General features: G+C 42.0%; 1 non-coding gene across 1 annotated transcript; it reads right to left on the bottom strand.

Moving 5' to 3' along the window:
• Positions 1 to 729: 729 nt before the first annotated feature.
• LOC129477645 (U6 spliceosomal RNA) lies at positions 730 to 836 on the bottom strand. The gene has a single exon (XR_008655842.1). It is a non-coding gene; the product is annotated as a U6 spliceosomal RNA (small nuclear RNA).
• Positions 837 to 15,445: the final 14,609 nt, after the last annotated feature.

Below are 15,445 nucleotides of genomic sequence, written 5' to 3'. Positions count from 1 at the left end.
ATAACCCATGCTACCCCATGGCAACCAGAACCTAATGGGATAGCTGAGTTGGCTTGGCCAAGTGATTGAACATTTATTCAACAAAGTATTATTGAGTGAGTGTCCACTACGTGCTAGGCATTAGGCTGGGAGATTTACATTCATTAAATCTCATGTTATTCTCACAATAGCCCTGCCAAGTAGCCAGGTGGCCTAAATACAGTTTCTTAAAGATTCATTTGCTCGGCTGGTGCGGTGGCTCACGTTTGTAATCCTAGCACTTTCGGGGGCCGAGGCAGGCGGATTGCCTGAGCACAGGAGTTCAAGACCAGCCTGGGCAACATGGTGAAACCTGTTTCTACTAAAATACAAAAAATTAGCCGGGCATGGCAGCGTGCGCCTATAGTCCCAGCTACTTGGGAGGCTGAGGTAGGAAAATTGCTTGAACTCAGGAGATGGAGGTTGCAGTGAGCTGAGTTCGCACCACTGCACTCAGCCTGGGCAACAGAGCGAGACTCTGTCTCTATTAAAAAAAAAAAAAAGATTCATTTGCTCAATGAAGAGTTTGCTTAAAATTCAACCTCTAGACCTTTGAGAGTCTAGGTTTCATTTTAGTGTTCTATATTTTCTTGGCATTTGGGAACAGTTTAACGATGAAAAATAATTAGTTCCTCCAAGGGCATATCAAACTTAATTTAGTGTTTATGTTACGTATTTATTGCACTTGCAGATTTTTTTAAACCATTTAAAAAATATATGAAACATTTCACAAATTTGCACATCATCCCTGCACAGGGGTCATGCTAGTGTTCTCTGTATCATTCCAATTTTAGTATATGTGCTGCTGAAGTGAGCCCAGAATTTTTTTTTCTAATGATGGGATTGTTTTGTATACTTGAAAGTGCCTTGTCCTATTTAACCTACTTTTGCATAGTTAAGCTCTTTTTAGTCAGTTTATGTAAGGCCTTTTATTCAGAATTTAAATTTAAAAGTAAATTAAATTAAAATTAAAATTTAATTTAATTCAGTATTTCTTTCGAGGACATGTGAAAAGACCTAAAAATGCTCCAAAGGAGATAGAATTTTGCATGAATGAGTTTTTAGGTAAGATGTTCCCCAGCCAGGCTGTAATGAGAAAAAAAAAATGGAGACCAAGATGTGGGCAGACATTTAATAAGCCTCTGCCGGCCGGGTGCGGTGGCTCACGGCTGTAATCCCAGCACTTTGGGAGGCCGAGGCTGGTGGATCACCTGAGGTAAGGAGTTTGAGACCAGCCTGGTCAACATGGTGAAGCTCGTCTCTATTAAAAGTACAAAAAATTAGCCGGGAGTGGTGGTGGGTGCCTATAATGCTACTTGAGAGGCTGAGGCAGGAGAATAGCTTGAACCCGGGAGACAGAGGTTGCAGTGAGCCGAGATCATGCACTGCACTCCAGCCTGGGTGACAGAGCGAGACTCCGTCTCAAAAAGCAAAAAACAAAAACAAAAACAAAAACAAAAACAAAACAAGGCCAGGAGCCGTGGCTCACGCCTGTAATCCCAGCACTTTGGGAGGGTGAGGCAGGTGAATCACGAGGTCAGGAGTTTGAGACCAGCCTGGCCAATATGATGAAACCCCGTCTCTACTAAAAATAAAAAAATTAGCTGGGCTTGGTGGCACATGCCTGTAGTCCCAGTTACTCAGGAGGCTGAGGCAGAAGAATCACTTGAACCTGGGAGGCGGAGCTTGCAGTGAGCTGAGATCACGCCACTGTACTCCAGCCTGGGTGACAGAGCAAGACTCTGTCTCAAAAAACAAAACAAAACAAAACCCTGCATATTTTGTCTGTTTGAAAAGAAGGTCAAAATAGATGGTTCTTAAAAATAAAGCACAATTGTCTTTATTTTCATATTTGGAAAACTATTGGAGTGTCAACATAATAATGTCTGCAAACTTTCAGAAAGAATTTTTGTAGAATTTCCTGGACATTACCTGGAATAAAGATAATGTCCTTCTGACGCTGCAGTATTATATGGGAGGCTGAGATCAGCTCACTTCTGCCCTGGGTCTCTCCCCAGAGAGTTTGACCAGTGACCCTGGGTACAGCTTTTCCAGGCACTCTCAATAGAAGCAGCTGGCTGGTCTGAGCACAGTGAACCCAATGTCTCTCCATGCCGTATAATTCTACCATTCTAACTTCTCAGGTGTTAGCATGGTATTTTGGAAAGTATATCAGTGGGAATGTCCACCAGGCTGCACTTTACTGTGCTGTTGACTGTAGTGGCCACATTGGCCACCTGACCATGCCAGGAGCCACCTCAGCTGCAGGTGCATTTCTGCATGATGGCTGTCATTTCGATTAAGAGTGCAAGGCTCCGGGGGCAGAGTCTCTGGGTTCAAATACTGGCTCCCATATATCCTAGTTATGGGACTATTCGTGTGTCCCCTTTCTTTGTCAGTAAAATAGGGATTTTTATGCATCTACCACATAGTGTTGTTGTGAGGATTAAATGAGTTAATATGTCTAAAGAGCTTAGAACAGTGCCTGGCACACAGTAAATGGTATGTAAGTTTTAGTAACACATAATTATCATCATTATTATTATTTTTTAGAGATGGGGGTCTTGCTACGTTGCCCAGGCTTGTCTTTAACTCCTGGCTTCAAGTGATCCTCCTGCCTCAGCCTCCCAAGTAGCTTGGATTACAGGTGCAAGCCACTGTGTCAGGCTACCATGATTATTTATGTGAAGTACTTAGAACTACACAACGCACTTCTTGGGTAAAAAAGGCACAGGAGTGCACTCGCAGGTGTATATATTTACATGAACAATTGCTTCTTCTATGATCCTGGTAGTGCAATTTCCCAGCAGTGCAGTTTCTCTTCTCTCCGTCTCCCTTTGCTACTACCTGCCCTCAGCTTTCTCATCATCCTCTCCCTTTTTCCTTTGCATGCACTTTGTTCCCTCTTCCTCCATCCTAGCTTACTTTTTCTTTCTCACACTTACAAATCGACTGGGCGCTGTTCCTCTTTTCTCTTACTCTTCTAAGTTTTATTTTATTTTAGTCACCGAAGTGATCTGAGAAGTGGCTGTAAAAAGGTAATGCCAGCCTACTGACATGCTGCCTCAAACTGAAGGGGGTGAGTCGCAAAAGGGGACAGTCCAAGGCTGGACGGAAGAGATGCAAGTTCCTTCTGGCTTCAGAGTTCTATGTCCACCATTTCAAATTTAGATTCATATTTTATTAACATTTATCTTTCACTTTGTATGGCTTAAGCACTAGCCTAGGGCTTTTAGATGGATTATTATTTAATCCTTACAACAACTCCTTACAGGCAGGTATTACTCTCATCTTACAAATGAAGAAAAGCAAAAATGGAGAGATAATTAACTTATCCAAGGCCACACAACTGGAAATCAGAGAGCCAGTGTTAGTGCCTATACACTCTAACTCTAAGCTCCAGTCTCTTCCCACTACTCATAATTCCTCCCACACAAAAAAGTAGAAGTAGGCTAGGCACAGTGGCTCATGCCTGAAATCCTAACACTTTGAGAGGCTGAGGCAGGAGGATTGCTTAAGACCAGGAGTTTGAGATAAGCCTGGGCAACATGGTGAAACCCTGTCTCTACAAATAATAAAAAATCAGCTGGGTATGATCATGCATGCCCCTAGTCCCTGCTATGTGGGAGGCTATGGCAGGAGGGTTGCTTTAGCCTAGGAGTTCAAGGCTACCGTGGGCCATGATCATGCCACTGCATTCCAGCTTGGGTGACAGTGAGACCACACGCCCCAAAATAATTGCAATATAATGTGATTAATGTAAATACATAGCGGTACTTTTAAGATCTTCTGGAAATGCAAGTGAGCTAGGGAGGGGAATTTCTAATATTTCCTAGGTAGAGTTTTGAACTGGGGTCCTTGGAATTTTGGAAGGTCAGTGGAGGAACCACTTGAAGTTGTCTGCAAAGTTTTCTTAGAGGGGTTTGCGGCCAAGGGAGTAGAGAGGTGGAAGTTTGACTGGGGCATCATAGAGGAGTATTAACTGTGTGAATGTTTGAGCTGATCAAGAGTTTGCCAGGAATTAGAAGAGGAATAAGACAGTCTAGGCAAAAGAAACCACAAGTGGAAAAGTACATGCAAATAATTTTCTTGGACTTCAGCCTAGGGTACCATTCAACGAAGCAGCAGGAGACAAAGCACCTAGAATAGGTGGTTAGGGTCCAGACCAAGAAACAAATGATATCCAGGGCCAAGAATGAATTCTCAAGGATATTAAAAATGCTCTCGAGAACATGATTACAGTTCATTGTAAAAGGTATTCTCCAATGCCATTAAACAGTATGATGGAAGTTCTTTCTTCCCCTTTCCAGATGCTTGTAGCAGATTCTCTGTATTTTAGGATAAATTTGCATTCAGGAGTAGAGCTGGAGCCTAACCTTGTTTCTGGGGGATAATGTGTTCTGAATTCTAAACAATGGCTTACAAAACTTCTGAAGAGCCACGAGTTCTGTGAATTGGCATGGTGGCACCACCCATTGGTGCCTTGGTGGTAGGTCATTGAATCCCTGGTGTCCAAATATGGGGCTGCAAATTAGAGGAGGGGCAGGGCAAGAGGATATTGCCCTAAATGAAGATGTGCTGGGTTTGTTACTGGAAAAGAGGCAGAGATTTTGGATCTGGACTTTCTTTGAGGTAACAGTAAATTTATAATCCAGGTATCACTGTGGAAGTCTCTGCCACACTGATCTTATTTTCTCCCCAAACTTCTGAGGTTGATAAATTAATCGGGTAGATTAATTAGGTTAGTTAAAATAAGATATATACACAATCACCTCCCACAAAGGAAGCTTGTCTGAACTGGAACTGTTTCTATAGATTTCAAGGCTCATTCGCTTGTCTCGTTAGGACAGGAACGATATTCCTAAGGCTGATAATTCCCCTTTCTGTCTGAGTTGATCAATACATCTTTTTGCATCCTCAGCATAAAAACCCAAATGTGCTTGCTTCCTTTTCTAAAAGAAAGCCTCTGTCTTGCTGGGATTAAGAGGGCATAGTCCCATGACAGAGTTTGCAGTCAAATTTTGGCACCTGAAAAAACCTTCCCTCTTTAAAGAACTGCGGGCAACCAGTCAAGAGGGACCAGAGTTTTGGCATTTGGACTGAAAACATTACCTGCCAACTAGGCTGCTCTGAATGTATTGTTTCTGAAACCAGGGGAAGCGCATGTAACAAGAGGAGGCTTTGTTCTGTTGGAACACTTTTGAGGAGCCCATCTGCCCCAAGTTGAAAGGAGAACCTGCCAGCCGTGTCTGTTTGCCTTCTCCCATTTACCAGCCTCCCTTGGACTCCTGAGCACCCTCTAGGGCATGACTGTTACCTCTCACAACTCATATTTCAGACATTTTTTGCTTTGTTCATCCCATGACTGTGGAATTCTATGTTTCATACGTAGTTGCTTTGACTGGCAGTCTAGCACTTTTCTCTCAATGACCCAGTCTCTCCTTCTGGTTGCAATCCTACCAAGATGGCGAGGAGAAATTTGCCCCAGCAAAGCCTCATTAGGTTAAATGCCCAAACTGACATTTCTTCTAGAGTTCCCTTCCCTAATTCTACTTTCATTCAACAAGTATTGATTGGGCACTGACAGTACCAGGCACTGTTCTCAGCTCCTCCGAGACAGTAGTGAGCAAAGCAGCCTTCCAGAAGCCCACCTGAGAGGCCTCAACTCACCAAAGCCCACACCAGAAGCAGAAAAGGGGCAGGAGGGGCCCTCAGGCCAGGCTGGGGCTCAGCACCCATGCATCGAGTGGTTGGGCTCTCAGACTCTACCTCATGACTTCTGTACTCTTTAATTGTTTTTCATGAACAAATCTATTTTGTTTTTTTTTTTTTTTTGTCTTAAGAGACAGGGTCAGGCTGGGCGTGGTGGCTCATGCCTGTAATCCCAGCACTTTGGGAGGCTGAGGCAGGTGGATCACCTGGGGTCAGGAGTTCAAGACCAGCCTGGCCAACACGGTGAAACCCTGTCTCCGTGAAAAATACAAAAATTAGCCGTGCGTGGGGGTGGGTGCCTGTAATCCCAGCTACTCAGGAGGCCAAGGCAGGAGAATTGCTTGAACCCAGGAGGCAGAGGTTGCAGTGAGCTGAGATCGCACCACAGCACTCCAGCCTGGATGACAGAGGGAGATTCCATCTCAGAAAAAAAAAAAAAAGAAAAGAAAAAAGAAAAATTAAAAAAAGAAGAAGAAAAGAAGAGACAGGATCTCACTCTGTCACCAAGGTTAGAGTGCAGTGGTGTGATCACAGTTTACTGCAGCCCAGAAATCCTGGGCTCAAGAGATCCTCCTGCCTCAGCCTCCCAAGTAGCTGAGATTACAGTTGCATGCCACCATGTCCAGCTAATTTTTGTAATTTTTGTAGAAATTTTGTTTTGCCATGTTGCCCAGGCTGGTCTCCAATTCCCAGGCTCAAGGAACCTTCCCGCCCTGGCCTCTCAAAGTTCTGGGATTATAGGCATGAGCCCCCATGTTCAGCCCAAATCTAAACCCCTTTTTTAATTAAAAAGGAAAAGACCTTCACAATCTGTAGAATACGATTTCCACAGAGAAGATGAAGACGCAAACAAAGTTGTTCAGCAACCTCAGAAGAAAACTCCTTCAGTACAATATTAGATACTAAATGGTTAATCGGATGGTCCCGATCCCCTGGGGGTTGCAATATGAAATACATCGTTACATCCTTCATTCTTAGCGTGTGTGCAAATCTTTAAAAAAGTTTTCATAGATAAGCAGAGGCTGGAAAAGCTCTGGTCTTTAACAGGAAAAACTTTTCTTGGCTTACAAAACCTTTTTTAGAGTCTTGGGGGAAAAAATATCTACATAATTATATAAATATATCTTATATAATGAATGGTAAGTCACAAAAATGGCAAAACCCGGTGAAGGCATTCCGAAGCAGTCACTGCCTAGCGCCCTCGGAATTTTGATGAATTCATCAGTAGCAATGAAAATCCCTAGATACTGACAGTTACTTTATACCTGTTTCCCACAATAGTCCTTTCCTGAATATATCAGTCTAAATGTCAGAAGGACACCAAAAACAGTCTTAAAATTTGAAAACAGACAGCCTACATACCCTGCAATCTTGTTCCTCCATGAAGTGAGCTGCTGGCCATACGTTCAAATGGTCTCTGACTTCCTCTCTGACTCAGATCGCATGAATCCGCAGCACTGATGTAAGGCTCTAAATGGGAATCTGTTTTCAATTCAGGGCAGATGTGGGACACTCTCACAGCCCTAGGGATTATCAACTTTAAAACAAATCGCCTTCAGGACGATACGAGAGGCAGTAACTGCTTCCTGAGGCCTCACTGGGGTCCCTTCCAAATGCTTAACATATAACACAATAACCATGACACAAAAGCGAGTTTCTTTCTTCAGGTTCTCGGACTTTAAAATGAAGCTTGCAAATACCCCTCAGAAACAAAGCTTGAAAATATATCTCAGAATATTTAAATAGAAATCCAGATATTTTAGTAACTAACATACAACAGTGATCCAAATGCCCCGTTCTCCCACCCCCTACAAAACTCTCAGCACGGTGTTTGGCTCATTGAATATAGTTTTTCCACAAATTGAAATCGAATTGCTCTGGTTCAGAGTTTTCTTGGCTCAAGAAAAGGAAGGGAGGACTATTCCAAGACTTCCACAGAGAAACTTCCAGAAATCTATTTAACACGGTAAGTTTAATGTTCTAGGATTAGTGTTCATGCATGGACTGTACATCTCAGAATGTCCTCTGTTCTGAGACCACTTTGTAGAGTTGGCTGATATGCCAGGCTTCAAGCTCTGAAACACCTTCGCTGGGGCTTAATCTAGTTCAACCTGATTTAATAACCCTGAAAAGAAGTTACAAAAACACGAATTTTGAAGACATCTAAAGGAAACATAAAAACATTTCACTTTTAATAAAACAAAAATTTTACACAGTCTTAAAAAATATTAAAAGTTAATGTGCATGGCATTTCCCTACACAAGTAAGTTTAGGTGTTGGTAACATCAGTGAATAGTCAGAAGATAGTCACATTAAATACATATATTTGGAAAACACAGTCTATTCTTTAAAATTAATATTGTGAGTGTGACAGAACAGAGCTACATGGTAAAGCATCAAGTCACTAAGGAACATTAGGGTTAGTATTTCTCCTATCTTCATGGGGAAAAATAAACTTCCTGTAGCTTAGGAATGTGCTAACATAACCATTAGGCAGCAGTAGAAGTGGTATTAGGAGTTGTGGATGAGCCGGGCACGGTGGCTCACACCTGTAATCCCAGCACTTTGGGAGGCCAAGGCAGGTGGATCACCTGAGGTCAGGAGTTCGAGACCAGCCTGACCAACATGGTGAAACCCTGTCTCTACTAAAAGTACAAAAACTAGCCGGGCGTGGTGGCAGGCACCTGTAATCCCAGCTACTTGGGAGGCTGAGACAGGAGAATCACTTGAACCCAAGAGGCAGAGGTTGCAGTGAGCCAAGATTGCGCCACTGCACTCCAGCGTGGGTGCCAAGAGCGAGACTCTGTCTCAAAAAAAAAAAAAAAAAAAAAAAAGTTGTGGATGAGATGTCCAGAGACCTAGAGACAGAGACCTAGAGACCTGCCCCTAGATTTCTCCTTAACTGAGTGGCCTCGGACATGCCATTGCCCAGGCTACCATTTCCTTATTTGTAAAATGGCTGAATTAGGTTGAAGATATCTAAAATCCAAACCTCTAATATCAGTGATGGTGTGTTAACCAAGAACTGGTAAAACAGAAGGTAAGAGCCTTTTTGTTTTTTTGTTTTCAAAAGTAATCACTAACTGCCACTAGTTTGACATCTCAGACAAATTTTTTTTTTTTCCACTTTGGAGCATATATCTACAAATCTGGCTGATAAAGCAAGTTTTAGCCAAAAAATTGGACCTGAAGGGTCAAGAAACCCACTACCTTATGTAAATTAGATGCCTAGATTTTTTTTTTGGCGGGGGAGTTGACAGGTTTTTAGGGAAACAATCACCAAAGGCATAACTCCCCAATTTTAATTCTGCTCATGGGTATCAATAATGCACTTACTTAGCAATTAGGATCAGTTCAATACAAAAAAAAACCTTTAAAAATATTAAAGTCAGTAAGGAAAAGCATATATTGCCAGCGAGCAGTGGGTGATTTTGATAGCTGGCAGGTAAGGTGAGGGATACCCAGGGTGGAGGATAGTGTGGTTTGGTAAAAGAACACCGGCTTATGAGTCAGGAGACCCAAGATCTAGTTCCAGGGCTGCCACTAACTGGCCCCGTGACCTTGGCCACCCTCTTCCTTGTTTCTGGCCTGTTTCCTTGTCTATACCAGGAAGGTCTTAGTCTGTCCATTTTCTTGCTGTCCCAGCAACCAAAAGAGAAATTCTGCCCCGTTGAATACAGCTTTTGCTATAGAGTTTGGCTCTTAGGAGCACAGAAGCCAATCTATAACATCAGTGTATATCGGTCTATGGTGTACAACAGAAAATAATTGTACACTGGGAGACAGCTAACTGGGAGATGATCATTTTCACAGTCGTGGGAGGTATCCACTCACCTGCCAAATACCAGTAAAGTCCTGTTCCAAAGAACATCATCACAATTAAGGTTTTCTTTCCAAAATTTATTTTCATTTATCAGCTATGATTTGAGGATATAGGAACAATCTTTAAAATAATCATGTATAATACCACTGTGGAGGGTTCAATTGTTTCCCACCACACCCCTCAGATTCATATACTGAATACTTCAAAATATGACCTTATTTGAAGATAGGATCTTTACAGAGGTAATTAAATTAAAATGAGGCCCTCAGGGTGGGCATCCAAACATGCAATCTAACAATGCGATCAAACATGCAATCTAACAATGAAATGACTCAACAAAGCACAGGAAAGTACAAAAAATTACAAACCTAAAAAAACTAGGTTGGGGGTGGTGGCTCACAACTATAATCCCAGCACTTTGGGAGGCTGAGGGGAGAGGATCGCTTGAGCCTGGGCAACATAGTGAGACCTTGTCTCTACAAAATATTTGAAAAATTTGCTGGGCATAATGGTGTGTGCCTGTGGTCTTAGCTACTTGAGAAGTGGTGGTGGGAGGATTGCTTGAGCCTAGGAGGCTTGTGCCACTGCACTGCAAGCTGGGCAGCAAAGCAAGATCGTATCCCAGAAAAAATAAAAATAAAAAAAGACAAAAACCAATTGAGAGGGAGGGCACACAACTGGGAATGCCCATAGTTCTGTTCTTGCTCAAGGTATCATGTGCACTAGCTCCTCACAAGTCAGATTTCAGCTGTTAGCTGCCACACCTCCATGGGGCATGGGACTCCAAGCATTTATAGTATACCCTCTTATTAATGATAACGACTTTTTCCAAATGTAAACAAACCTGGCAATAATGTCTTGTTATTTCATACTATTAAAAGGTAGGCTACAGTGATATCCTCTATTAAAACACTTTATAAAAAATAAAAAGAGATACTAAGAAATGGGCATGGTGAATGCACATTAAAACAAGTGCTTATTACATGGAACAAGTGGCTATACTTTCCAAAGACATAATTCAAACTGGATCCAGCATTGTTATTCCCCAATGCCTTATCTGACAAAGTTTAGAACTGAGTAACCCATATGAAGCCATTATAAAGGAAATGCAAATATCTGAAACTCATCTATTTATTAAAATCAATCTCCATTATCTTTCTTCTTAAAAAGCTTAGAAATAAATATAGTCTCTGAATATTGACAGTATTTATGGCTCAAACAAAGCTGAGATGAAGGCTGGACTCAAAACAGTGCAAGAAATAGAAAGGAGAAAATATTTTAAGGTTAACTACTTAGGCCATGCAAGTAAATGTGACCCCAGAGGGAATAGAATTCCGCAAAGCTTAACTTTTCAATGACAACATTAGAATGTTCAGCAGAAGCTGATAGACCAACCGTTCTGGCAGTTTGATTCTTTCAAAATGATAGATGAGGGAAATTGCACAGAGTTGAGCAGAGTTTTAAAACTTGCATATCAGCAACTGATTACATTTTTTTCCTTGATATTTTCCACTTTTCTGCGACATAGTAGCTTGTTTGTATGTTATTTACATTAAATATGGTCTGCCTATCTTTCCCATGTGAGCTTCAAGTAATAGGGTAAGCTTTATAGAACTGTGCAATATTTCTTTTTGAAAGAAAAATAATAAAAATTTAGTTGTGTCTGTACCATCTGGAGGTCATTTCTCTTTGTGCACATCAAAAAGCTCAACTTATTATTTCACAATATCTGAATATTTCTTTTTAAATGAAAGATTCTTTCTATGCATTTCCTGGCATCCCAAATTGTTTGATTCAGAAAAGTTTCTTATCATTGCAAATCTCTTCTGTCAGTCAAAATTTCCTGAACTAGAAAGTTCAGGAACTAAACGGAACTGAAAGGCTGGTGATGATTCCAGCACAGAGAAATAGCTAACAGTCGTATTATTTATTGTTCATGTAGTGGGTTAACACACATTGGCCTTTCGTTCGTGGGATTCATAAAGTTTCACATGGTTTTGAGATGATTCAAGGGTGAAGACTTTAAACAATATCCCTTCCAACTCTCAGACTGTGATTCAACACATTGTTTCTCATAATTGCCTGCTGTTAAGAGTCAGCTAAGGATGCCTGTTGAAAATAGACTCCACGCCCCCTTCCCTTCGAAGGCTGATCCTGTAGGTATGGTGGGACTCTGGGGCTCCTTATCATTGGGAAGGTTTAAGAAACATTTTATTTCTTGACTCTTAATGTTGGTTGGATATTGGAATCACTTGGGGAGCTTTACAAAAGTAGTACTGGGGCTGGGCACGGTGACTCATGCCTGTAATCCCAGCACTTTGGGAAGCCCAGACAGGCAGATCATGAGGTCAGGAGATCGAGACCATCCTGGCTAACACGGTGAAACCCCATCTCTACTAAAAATACAAAAAATTAGCCGGGCGTGGTGGTGGGCACCTGTAGTCCCAGCTACTCGGGAGGCTGAGGCAGGAGAATTGGTTGAACCTGGGAGGCAGAGCTTGCAGTGAGCCTAGATTTTGCCAGTGCACTCCAGCCTGGGCGATAGAGTGAGACTCCATCACACACACACACACACACACACACACACACACACACACACACACACAGTAGTACTGGGCCTGGGTCCCACAGAAGAGGTTCTGGCTTAGTTTATGGTGTGGCCTGGGCATTTGGGTTTTTTGAAGCTTCCGTGTGCTTCTAATTTGCAGCCAAAGTTTAGAACCACTAACTTGATTGAAACAACAGCCAGTTATCTGTAACATATGTGAAAGCAATATCTAACATTTCCATTAAGAGATACAAAGTGCTTTTACAGATGTGTGTCTTATTTGAATCCTTGACAACCTGGTGAAGTAGGTTAGAGTTAATATTATCTTTCCTTTACAGGTAAGCAAACTAGACTTCAGAGAGGTGAGGTAGTTTGATGGAGGGCCACTCGGAGCAGAATTCTGAAACTGCTGAGGTGTACCTTAGGCATGCTACTACCTCACTCTCTATGTGCCTTGGCTCCTACTAGCTCTCCGGCTTTCCCAGCCTCCCTTTAAAAGAAAAGAAAAGAGGCCAGGCATGGTGGCTCACACCTGTAATCCCAGCACTTTGGAGGCTGAGGTGGGAGGATCGCTTGAGCCTAGGAGTTCAAGACTAGCTGGGGCAATGTAGTGAGACATCATCTCTAAAAAAAAAAAATTAAAAAAAATTGGCTGGGCATGGTGGCGCATACCTGTAGTCCCAGCTACTTGGGAAGCTGAGGTGGGAGGATGACTTGAGCCCAGGAAGTTGAGGCTGCAGTGAGCCATGATTATGCCACTGAACTCCAGCCTGGGCAATACAGCAAGACCCTGTCCAAAAAGAAAAGAAAAGCTCTCTTGTTTCTAGAGCTTCTCTTACATTGGAATTGTTATTATGAATAATACAACAGCAGTAGGAGCTAACATTGGGCCCTTTGTATACATTCTGCTAAGTGCTCTACATGCATTATCTCAATTGTCTTAAGGACTATATGAGGTAGGTCATATAGGTTATATCCCCATTTTATAGCTTAGGAAACCGAGTCTTAGAGAGTAAGCAACCTGCTAAAGGTCATATTCCTATGCAAACATTCTTCTTATTTTATCTAAGCCTTTTCTTATTTTCCTTTCAGTCAACCAAATTTTAGCAAGTGGCAGAGAGGAAAAGAATCAGGTAAAGTATTTCTGAGCTGGGCACGGTGGCTAACGCCTGTAATCCCAGCACTTTGGGAGGCTGGGTGGATCACCTGAGGTCAGGAGTTCGAGACCAGCCTGGCCTACATGGTGAAACCCCGTCTTTACTAAAAATACAAAAAATTAGCTGGGCGTGGTGGCGTGCACCTGCAATCCCAGCTACTCAGGAGGCTGAGGCAGGAGAATCGCTTGAATCTGGGAGGCAGAGGCTGCAGTGAGCTGAGATTATGCCATTGCACTGTAGCCTGGGCAATGAGAGCCAATCTCTGTCTCAAAAAAAGAAAAAGAAAAAAAAAGAATTACTGAATATGCGATGGTTGACAATGACAGCTTCCTTGAATTGTATTACCACTTCTAATACGGGGACTGGATTTTTAAAGAAACTTCTGGAGCCAGTCATGCGAAAGCATGAGGATCTAGTGCTTGAAGAGTTCAATTGGAGAATCATGGGTTGTTAATTCTTAACTAACCCTGCCTTTCCAGAGACAGCAGTAGTTCCCTGAATTAAGGCCGAGATCTGGCATCAGAAGGCTTGGGCACAGGTCTCAGATGGCTTTTTTAGCTGTGGGGTCTTGAGCCAGTCCTATCCGGGACAAAGTTTTATGTTCTGAGTGAATCAGACCAAGTTGGAACATTAATCAATGCTCTTATATCAACTTTTCTAAGATTTGCAAAATACTGAGCATATTTTTTGTGGTCTCAGTATTCAGAGCTCAAAGTACATCAAGTGAAGAACCTGGGATCTACAAGTTCAAGAGGCATGGGGAGCACCTTGGTTAGGTACACAAACTCTTTGCAGAAGTTCAGCACAATTTTATGATGCTAAAAAGAGAGTGAAAGATGTAAAAGAACAGAATTTATTTATCCATCCAATGTTTATCTTCCTTCCTTCCTTCCTTCCTTCCTTCCTTCCTTCCTTCCTTCCTTCCTTCCTTCCTCCCTCCCTCCCTCCCTCCCTCCCTCATTTTTCTTTCTTGGCAGGGTCTTGTTTTGTCACCTAGGCTGGAATGCAGTGGAACCTACTTAGCTCACTGTAGCCTTGAACTCCTGGGCTCAAGCAGTCCTCCTCTTTTGGCCTCTGAAGCAACTGGGACTACAGGTGTGTGCCATCGTGTCTGCCTTATCCATCCAATTTCTAAGACTGTCATTTGGTGTGGGAATTCTAGTTCCTCTTTGCAAAGTGGAGGTTATATAAAAATCAAGGAGAAATTATTCTATTATATATACTACAAAGAGAATAATGACTACTAAAGCTTAAACTTATGATGCATTATGTAATACATAAATCTCAATTTATTCAGCAAATAGTGAGCACGTAGTCTGTACTAGACACTGGGAATACAATAATGACCAAGGCCCCTACTTTGATGAAGCATGCTTTCTAGATGGCCACAGATAAAGGACAAGTACAAAAACAGATTAGTAAAACAATAGCTGTGCTCAATTTTTAAAAAGAAGCCAACAGGGGGCTGAGATGGAGATTGTTAGGAGAGGTGATGGAGCAGGCAGGCAGAGGTGACATTTAAGCTCAAAGGATATGAAGAGGCCAGCTGTTCTGAGTGTGGGAAGAGAAACATAACTGGCAAAGAGATTCATAAATGAAAAGTCCCTGAGGTGGGAGAAAAAAGGTTGATGTAGCTGAGAAACTGGAAAAAGTCGAGTATGACTGGGTGTGGACCACATGACAAGAGGCCACAAGGCTCTTGAGAGGCCAGGTTGTATAGCCCTCATGGGCAATGGTGAAGAGTGTGAATTCTATTTGAAACCCAATAGGAAACCATTGAATAATTTTAAGCAGAGAAACAGCATGATCTGATTCCAGTCTTCATGTAATTCTTGTGGTGTTTAGAGAAAGGACTGGAAGATACTGAAGACAATAATGGCCTTTTTCTTCCCAAGCAATACTTGTTAGAAAAAGCAGAAGTTATAATCTGCTCATATTTTTAAAGCAGTCTTCTATGAACCTAATCCTTCATATTTTTGTAGGGGTAAGAGTTGTTCTACATTCTCAGCTGGGACAGAGATATAGATATATAGATCATTGAGCTTTAACCTGCCCAACCATGACAGGAATGCATTTCACAAGACCTTTTTTTTTTTTTTTTTGGTCAAAATAAAAGATAACAGAGTCTTTTCAAATCACGTCATTGAAACGCATACCTTCAGGTCTCACTTTCGTCAGAGAAAGGTG

The sequence above is a fragment of the Symphalangus syndactylus genome, chromosome 2 (genome assembly GCF_028878055.3).
Source record: "Symphalangus syndactylus isolate Jambi chromosome 2, NHGRI_mSymSyn1-v2.1_pri, whole genome shotgun sequence".
Taxonomy (NCBI): Eukaryota; Metazoa; Chordata; class Mammalia; order Primates; family Hylobatidae; genus Symphalangus; species Symphalangus syndactylus.
This window is presented reverse-complemented; position numbering and strand designations above follow the sequence as displayed.